This window comes from Dipodomys spectabilis, unplaced genomic scaffold (genome assembly GCF_019054845.1).
Source record: "Dipodomys spectabilis isolate Male_0828 unplaced genomic scaffold, ASM1905484v1 ptg000289l, whole genome shotgun sequence".
Taxonomy (NCBI): domain Eukaryota; kingdom Metazoa; phylum Chordata; class Mammalia; order Rodentia; family Heteromyidae; genus Dipodomys; species Dipodomys spectabilis.
Genome location: NW_024870966.1, coordinates 732,431 through 741,673, shown reverse-complemented (window position 1 = coordinate 741,673; position 9,243 = coordinate 732,431). Strand labels below are relative to the sequence as shown.

The 9,243-nt window shown below is 45.2% G+C and overlaps 1 pseudogene; it reads right to left on the bottom strand.

Annotated features, from left to right (window-relative positions):
* Window positions 1-6,312: 6,312 nt before the first annotated feature.
* LOC122126866 lies at window positions 6,313-7,202 on the bottom strand (annotated as a pseudogene).
* Between the last annotated feature and the right edge of the window lie 2,041 nt (window positions 7,203-9,243).

The window sequence follows — 9,243 nt, the reverse complement described above, 5'->3', positions numbered from 1 at the left end:
AAACACACACATAAAGCAACAAGGTTTGGCTGGTTTCAAAAAACCACAGGATGGGGGCATGGGAATTTTCCTGAAAAAGAAGCTAAGCGGTTCCATCCCTGATCTGTAAGGATGAACTAACTCCCGGGGGTGAGAGGTAGCGTTGGGGGAGTTGACAAGGCTGCAGGTCCATGCTTCAGCTCATGGAGGAAGAGGACAAAGGGAGCTCCTACACATTATGCCTTCGCTACTGACCAGCTGCCGCTTCAAACGGGAAGCGTGTGTATCATGACAGGCCAGGAGCTGGCTGGCCGTGGCGAGAACTGCTTCCATAACTGCTTCCGTGTTTTCCACTGCTCTGGCGTGTTCTTCACACCGCCTCCCCCCTCCCCGAGCCCCCCCCCCCCCCCCGCCTCCAGTGGGGAGGGAACACCAGCACACGCTGACTGATGCATGTACTGAACCTCGAGCGTCACGTGTGCCATGATCTATGAAACTGAATGCGCCGGCCATCTGAGAGTATCATTTGAAAGCCCCCATAAGCATCTATTTCAAAGTTATTTGGTTAGAGATTTCTCTTCCTCCTTTGATCATTTAGTTTAGACTTAGCTTCTTCATTAAAAAAAAAAAAAAAAATCCCTCCCCCTACTCATGAAACTGGACTCATGAATGTGGGCGTTCCCATAGCCAGTGACCTAAGCCCCAGTGCTGCCTTGTTTTATAGAGATGTTATTGACAAAAGCCATCTATTCCAAAAGATTCTGCCAGCGAGGCCAAGAGCCTGCGTAAGCGTCTCTACAGGAGAGGCTGGCTTCTGGCTCTTGGGTTTTTCTGTTTGATCTTTTAAATGTTTCTGGTTCTGTTAATATTATGGGAAACTGGTAATATTTTGTAGGCATCAATTTTGTTTTTAATTGACTGTAGTAGGTCAACAGAACCTTAGACTTGGATGGGAATCTAACTCTTGCCATGCTAGAGGCTTAATTTTAGATCTTTGTTAAGAAAATCTAATAATCAATGTTTAAAGGCCTGAGCTTTTGAATAGTGTGTGTGTGTGTGTGTGTTTGTGGTACCTGGGTTTGAAATCAGGGCCTCACACTGGTGTTTTGCCTCTTGAACCATGCCTCCTGCCAAGCTTTTTTCCAGTTTTTTTTTTTTTTTTTGAGGGGCATGAAGTCTCATGCACTTTTCTCTTGGGCTGCCTTCAACCGTAATCCTCTGGATCTGCTCTGGCTGTGTTCTTCACATCCCCCCACCCCCAATAGCTAGGATTACAGGTGTAAGCCACTAGTATGTGCCTTGAGTAGTGTTTTTAACTGTTGATGATAACCGTAAGTTCAAGGCCAGTGTGAAAAAAAAAAAACAACCCTGAAACTGAATAGAACAGGTACTCGGGCAGTTTCATACAGAAATTTAAGAATCTTTTCTTAAAATTTTGTTCCCATGACACACTCGTTAGTGAGTAGATTACAATGGAATGTGCATGGCTTACAACACTTTATGGTCAAGAAAGCTTGAAAATCATTGTGTGTGAGTCTGGAGCCCTAGGGGTCTGGTCTCATTTCTACTGCCGTCTCTGTGACCTGGGCTGTGACATTTTGCTCTTACTAGTATCCATTTGTCACTTGTAAAACACATCAGGTTGTATGCAAAGCCTCTGCAGTCCTAAAATCCAGTGATTAAATCATTTCCCCAGGAGTTAGGCACCAGTGGCTCACACCTATAATCCTAGCTATCCAGGAGGCTGAGGTCTAAAGATGTGGCTTGTTACCCATACAGGCAGGAAAGTCTATGAGCTTCTTATCTCCAATTAGCCACCAAAATCCAGAAGCATGGGTGTGGATCAAGTGGCAGAACACTAGCCTTGAGCAAAAAAGTTGAGGGACAGTATCCAGACCCAGTTCAAGCCCCAATACTGGCGCATACAAACACACACACACACACACACACACACACACACACACACACACACACACACACACACATCACCCCAGACCATTCAACAGTTGTCAACCAGAATTATTCTTGGGTGTAGTCAGCCTTACTTTGCGTGGTTTAGAGAGCTTTGAAATGCGGAAACCCTGCAGAGAAGCAGAGCCAGGATCTGGGAGCCACTTGGTTCACATGACTTGGCTCAGTGTCTTTAGATTTCCAACACAAGTTGAGTACCAGGTTTTCTCTGGTTCCACTCTAATGGCATCTTACTTCTTGAAATCCATACAAATCCTTTTTTGGATGGTGCGGGATGGGCAGGTGGAGAATGGCAACTCATTGCACAGGAAATGTTGGACCTGCTTCATTTTGGAAACCCTGTCTGGGTAATGAAAAGCCTGGAGCCGCTCAGTTCCTGCTATGTATTATGACTAATGGAATGTAAAGGAAGCATCGATCTTATAAGAGCGGCGAAGAGGACAGAGAGCAAGCCAGGCCTCAGATGGAGAGCTGCTGAGAGCTTCTAGATCAAGATTCTTTCAATACAGTCTTTTCTATTCTTGATGCCTTTGTTCAGAAACCCCACATGGAACCCTCTGAGCCATCACATTCCGATACCTGGATTTTGTTGAGCATTATCTTGCCAACGAGTATCTGCCAGAAAGTCCCATAGACCACATAGTCACAGAGAGCAAAGCATCTCAGGCTTAACCAGGAGAAGCTTTATCTTAGGAATAGGTTCTGCTGTTGACCTGGTGAGGCGGTTCCTGGAGTAAAGGTGATTTCGGATTCTGAATTCTCAGGTCCAAATCTGAGCGGGAGTTTGCCAACAAGGGCACAAGGAATGTGTGTTCCTTACCTCATTGGTGCTCACTGGTCTCTCCTTTCGCCATTGGTTCCTGTAGCCACCCAAGGGTCAGAACCAGAAGGAAGTCTGCAAACCTCCTCCAACAACACCTTCCTTTTTCAGAGGAGAGAATGGCGTCCCATCTGGCTCCTGCTATACAGATGCATCCTGTGCGTTTATCTCCCAACACAAATGTTAAGGAGACACTGTTTTGCTTTTTGGAGGCCTGAGTACCAGGATCTGGTGAGCAACTCATGAATGGAGCTTTTGCAAGCCTGAACTTCAGTGTTGGTACCCACCATGCCTACCCACACTGTACCAAAGTCTGACATTTCCCTCCCTGATTATCCAATCCCCTTAAAACTCAAAGCCTGGGATGCTTTGACATGTGCAAGAAAAGCAAGGGAGGCCTTTATTAGCTTTGATTTTGATTCCATTCTCATAAATTATGCAGAATGCGTCATTTATAGGAACAGCCGAGAAGAGTACTTGCCAGTTGTAATATAAAAAAAAACAACAAAAACCCCCCCAAAAACCACGATACCACAGAAACTGAGACTTGGTTATGGCAGATACCCTGTCAAAGGAATGATTTATAATCTGGAAATACAAGCAGCAAGAGAGGTCCACAAGCTAGGGCTCCAGCATCTAAAGCAATCAAATCCTGCAAATATAAAGCAATTTTGTATTACCATTTTCCAAGTGCTCCCCACAATAAGGACTCTTGTATGCCCAAGTTTAATATTCAGAGCAGAAACCACAAACTCTAACAGCCGCTCCTTGGTCAAGATAGTTAATCACGGTTCTCAGGCAAAAGGCAGGCTGTCAGAGCATCGCTCCAAGCAGCTGGGGATTTGCCTGTGTGGCAGCCTGTCTCTCTCTCTCTGAGAACCAGAAAATGATGGTGGGTCAGACATCCATTTGCTTTATATATAGTGATATAATTTCATCAGAATTTATGATGTGGGAATTATTGCACAGGCAAGAAATGTAATCTAACCTTCATCTCACACAATGCAGGAAAGATATTATGTTTTTGAGGAAAAAAATATACTGACTTGTTGAATCAGATGATGCACGTGCAGTTCTAATGGATTTCAATATTTCCTTGGACAAGTCATTGCTATTTGTATCGTGTGTGTTAAATTGGTTGGTTTGTGGATTTTTTTAAACAAATAATGAAGAATTCTAATACTGTTGCTTCTATCATTTTCTCAAGTTCTGGCATGTGTGTTCATCCTGGTAAATTTTAAACATCTGGTGAATTTGTAATAGCTTCCCTCCCCTCACTTCTGTAGCTCATATTTAGACTCTTAATATCTAAATACTGCCATGACATAATATGGTTTTCTTCCCTCCTTATCAGGGGCTCCAATTTTCAAGTTGAGTAAATGTAGACAGCCGTCAAGGATCATTTTGTAGGTGGTCATGACAGTGGGTTGAGTCTGGCTCTCAAAATTATATAGATTACCTTACAATCTATGGTATTCTTCCAATGAGGATCTGAATATAAAACAGGTTTGAAAATTAGACAGGCTTCAAAATGCCACTTACTTGTTTCATCCAGCACTAAACATCTAGAGATGGCAATTCTAGAAGGGGAGCAGAGCCCCACTGTGCTGTAGAACTATTTCCCAATAATACTTTTTGTTTCCTATTATGGATATGGTTGATCCAGGCAAAGAAAGTCACCATTATAATGATTCTCTCAGGGTTGTGTTAAACTGTAGGTCTCATATACAGTGAAAATGTACCTAATTTGGAACTTAGTTTTGGAAAATCTACACCTAAGAGTTGACACATTTAAGTAGGAAAACATTATGTCTATTTAACCTATGTTTGTAAATATGAATCGCTTCTCTTTGTTTCCCAACTGCTCCCATGTTGCCGATAACGTGATACCACAAGCTGGGTAAGTTATGAAGAAAGAAGGTTTACTTTGGCTCATGGTTTTAGAGGTGAAAGTTGGGAGGACCACACCTGGTGATGGCTTTCTTGCTGGAGAGTTATTGAGGTGTTGAGAGGTAGGGAGCACATCTGCCTTCTCTTCTCTTTCCTCCTTCGAAAGCCGCTAGGATTCAACCACAGGCCGGGGGAGGGGGAGAAGGGGTGTCTAAGTTGGATTAAGTTAATGCCCTCGAAATGCCATAGGATGGAGATCACACTTCCCCCTGACTCTAGGGAACAGGCCACATAGAAACGATAGCACGACGCGTGTATCTGACCCCACCCTCCATTCATACAACACCATCATTTTTTTCAGATTAGCAAATAACTGTTCAGAAAGGTTGGGTGCCTTGCTCAAGGGCACATGAAGAGTAGGAGTCCAGCCTATATTTGAACCAGTGTGTGCCGTGTCCCAGAGCCAGAGTTCTTGTCAGTACCTGAGCTCCTGTTTGCTTCCTGATACCAGGATATAGTTTCTTCCAAATGTTCTTGAGTCACCTAAGGCCATTTCTATCTCCTCTTTCTTCCCTCTTTAGAGGCTCCAAAATCTCTTAAGAATCACCATTAAAAGTTATGCCTATAATCCTAGCGACTCAGGAGGTTGAGGTCTGAGGATCATAGTTTGAAGCCAGTTTTGGCAGGAAAGATCATGAGAAGCTTATCTCCAACTAACCAGCAAAAAGCTGGAATTGGAAGTGTGGCTCAAGTGGTAGAGTGTCAGCCTTGAGCAAAAAAGCCAAGGAAGGCGCAATGCCTAGGCCCTGAGTTCAAGTCTCAGTACAGGCATCCAAAAGGAAGAAAGAAATAAAAAGTCCATGGAGGTCCAGAGAGTCCAGGAAGCCATTTGTTTCTTGAGGGAAAGAAAAGGGTCAGATGCTGCAGACTGACCCTCCCCTCTTCTTTCTTGGACAGGAAGGTGATGATTCATGATCTAGCAGCCATCTTGTGGCCATGAGGTAGAACTGAGCATTTCAGGCATGCGATATTGGCATCTCTGAGAAGTTAAACCAGTGACCACAGTTTCCTACCTCCAATTTTCTTGTTATATAATAAAAACAAGCATTTAATTAAGATGTTTTAAGTAGAGATTTACTAGCAAAATGCCCCCTAAGGAGATCCATTACCTGCCATGTGGAAAATCCATTCAGTTCTGTGTTTCATACAGGAAAGACAAAGGGAAGGTTTTGTTTACTGCCAAGTCTTGAGAGGGTAGGGTCTGCTAAGGGGGCTTGTGATCGGCTCCTGGACAGAAGCCACATGTGGCACGTGCTCAGGAAGGGGGAACCTAATGTCTGCTGTCACCTGATTACCATCCTCTTGTCTTTGAGCAACTTCCTGACCACCAAATAACCGTGTGTTTGGATTAAATGGCCCAGGAGTGACACCTTATGGAGTCAAATGCTCTATGATTCTATTCTCTAATTCCATTTATACTGTACAGTTGGGCTCACACTTATTTTCATTCTGCTGTGCCATTAAGATATGGCTGCCAGGTTTCGCAAACCAAGTAAGTTGAATTTCAAATAGAAAACAATACTATGTATGTATGTGCATACTTATTTCAGTGTAAGTATGTCTCACCAAAAATCGGGAATTATTTTTTTTCCGGCTCGATTCACTTTATTATTCTTGTCTAAAAATCTTACGTTGTAGCCACAGCTGGAGCCTGGGTCCTCTGCATGGAGACTCCGGTGCGGGTTTTCATAAGATGGTCAGTGAATTCCTGAAAAGGAGATTTGGTGCACACAGTCTCCTTCCAGAGATCAGGGGTCAGGTGACTGTAGGTCTTAGAGATGGCATCAAAGGTGGTCTTGGTGAAGTTGGCCTAGGTGGCAGCACAGCTCCTGGCTGAGGTGTAGCAGACATCCATACCAGCCACCAGCCCCAGCTTCTTGGGGACAGGAGCTGACACGATCCCAGTGCTTCTGGGGACGAGGACGAGGCCACCAGCGCAGAACCGCAGCGGCCTGTCACCAAGCAGGGGACAGGGTGGGGCTTGCCAGTCTTGTTCCCCCAGTAGCCTCTCCGCACAGGGATAACAGAGAGTTTGGCCAAGATGGTGGCCTCTGGCATGGCAGTGACAACCCCCTGGGAGCACTTAACATGCAGACTGACATGGCCATGGTGGTAGCCAATGGCTACATTTTCAAATGCCTTGAAGCCGGTGCGCCGGCCAGCTCAGCTTGGTCTGCTTCTGGGCATAATCTTCAACACCTCATCCTTGAGTGACCCCTGGAAGAAGTCAATAGTCTCAGACTCCTTGATGAGCAGGGAGGAATGATAGATCTCCTCCCAAGACTTGATCTTCATGTCCTTAACTGGGCGGCCTAGTAGGGGGCCGGGGATCTGTTCCTTGCCTTCCTTCGGTCTTACCGCTGTGGGCCCAGCCGCCACATCTCAGAGGCTGCTGGGGATCCTCCTTGGAAGCCGCCATGGGCCCCCAAACCAGGGCCCTGGGGCCTCTCAGTCTTCCCACTGCACCAGAGTCATCCACCATTTGGTGTTTTCCTGGAGACGCTGGAATGATTTTATTTGGTAACTCTACCTTGAGACACTGTTATCAGAACTAGAGGCATAGCTCAAGAAGCAGAGCACTCGCCTAGCAAGCAAGGACCCTAGAATGGCAACAACAACAAAAATAAGTTTACTACTAAGAATTTTGGCCAGTTGTGGGAGAAATAGGAGGATCATAGTCCAGTGTTAGCAGTGAGCAAACATATGAGTCCATACATAAAAAAATAATTAAATTACTAAAGCAGAAATAAAAAGGGGGGCGGGCTGTGAATATGGCCTAACTGGTAGAGCACCTGCCTAGCAAGTATGAGGTCCTGAGTTCAAATCCTAGTACTGTCCCAAACATAAATACTCTGTATTCAACCCAAAGAATGTGCACAATAAGCACACATAAAACCCTCTGTAGTTCACATACAGCTGGTCCAGGTCATCTGTTCATTTTGTTCTTCTGTCTCCACCAACGTTTACTGTGTTTTATTCCCACTTCAGCTCAGATCCTTTAGAGTTTTGATGCCTGGCCACTTCTATCTTCAAACTTTAGCCCTATCCTAAGGATTCTTCCACCAGGAACTCTTTCCCCACACATCTACCAAACCCTGTGGGCATCGCCAGTGCCCGCTGGCAAAGGGGCAGGAAGCCGCTCTTTCCTCTCTCAGTAGACACAGTAACTTTAATTCTACTTCACTGACAAAATGTTGCCCATCTTTTCATCTATTGGACACACCTTCTATGTGTCAGGGGCTTCAGGGTAAGAATGAGTCATCCATGGTGCCTGGCGTTGTGGGATGGTTACATTGCAGTGCTCTTACATCAGTGAGTCACAGGTAGATTCAGAGTCCTGGCCCCTCTGCATTTCCAGGGTACAAGTCGCTTCTCTGGCAGGGTTGTTTTTCTTCTTGTCTGCCATCTAAATCTAGCCTTTTCCTTTTGTGTGGTTGTTTATGTGTTCCCAAGGATTTGCTGTCTGCCTTATTGGCTCACAGTGTCAATGTGGCACCTTACTTGGGAGATTCCCAGGGGACAGCCGTAGGGTTCTTCCTACCTGCCTGTGTCCACCTCAGCGGAATAGTGAAGATCCTTAAAAACATTTATGGAGTGAGACACTGACATGCTTTTTCTTTGAAAGCAACCCCCCCTTGTATTTTTATTTATTTTTATTTTTAAACATTTTTTGTTGGTCATGGGGTCTGAAGTCTAGGTCTGAGCACGGTCCCTCAGCTCTTCGGCCCAAGGCTAGCGCTCTACCACTTGAGCCACAGCACCTCTTCTGGCTTTTTCTGCTTATGTGGTGCTGGGGAATGGAACCCAGGGCCTCATGCATGCAAGGTGAGCGCTCTACCACTGAGCCACCTTCCCAGCCACCCTCCACCCCCACTTTTTTTTTAAATGGAGGAAGTGAGTGGATTAGGTGGCTTTTTTCAAGGCTATCACAGAAAAGTAGATTGCTGAGCAAGAGTTGGAGGTCATAGCTTTAGAATTTATGGTTGTTGAATTCAGAGTCAAGCAAGAATGGCAGACATGGAATTCCCCAGCTCCACTAGAGGACAACGTCTTTGGGCCATTTCCTGCCAGTTACCTCAAAACAGACCTGACAGATTGCCTTTATGCATTACTAGCTATGTTTCTAAGTTATTGATATTGCTACTTGCAATGTGGAAAGCCTTCCTCTCTGCTGCAGTGTGTCATCACGTGCTTTTGGGGGACTCCGTGGAGGTTCTTTCTGTCGGCCAGGGCCTCCACACACTCTTAGGTATTTAGAGAACCACCTCTGCCTTCCTGACTGTTCCATGGGTCTGTTTTCACTTAAGAGCAGGCAGCCACGTAGCTGTGAAGTTAGGCTGGCCTCGGTGAAATCTGTCTATTCTTGTGGGAAGATGACTGAAATTAAGCTTTTCGTCACTCTTCAATGCAGGCAAGATATTTACCTACTCCCTGGAAGAACTTTCCAGAGTGCATCATGAGACTCAGCTACTCTCATACTGTTGTTGGTAATGATGGGAAATGTGAAAGGAAGCATTAATTCT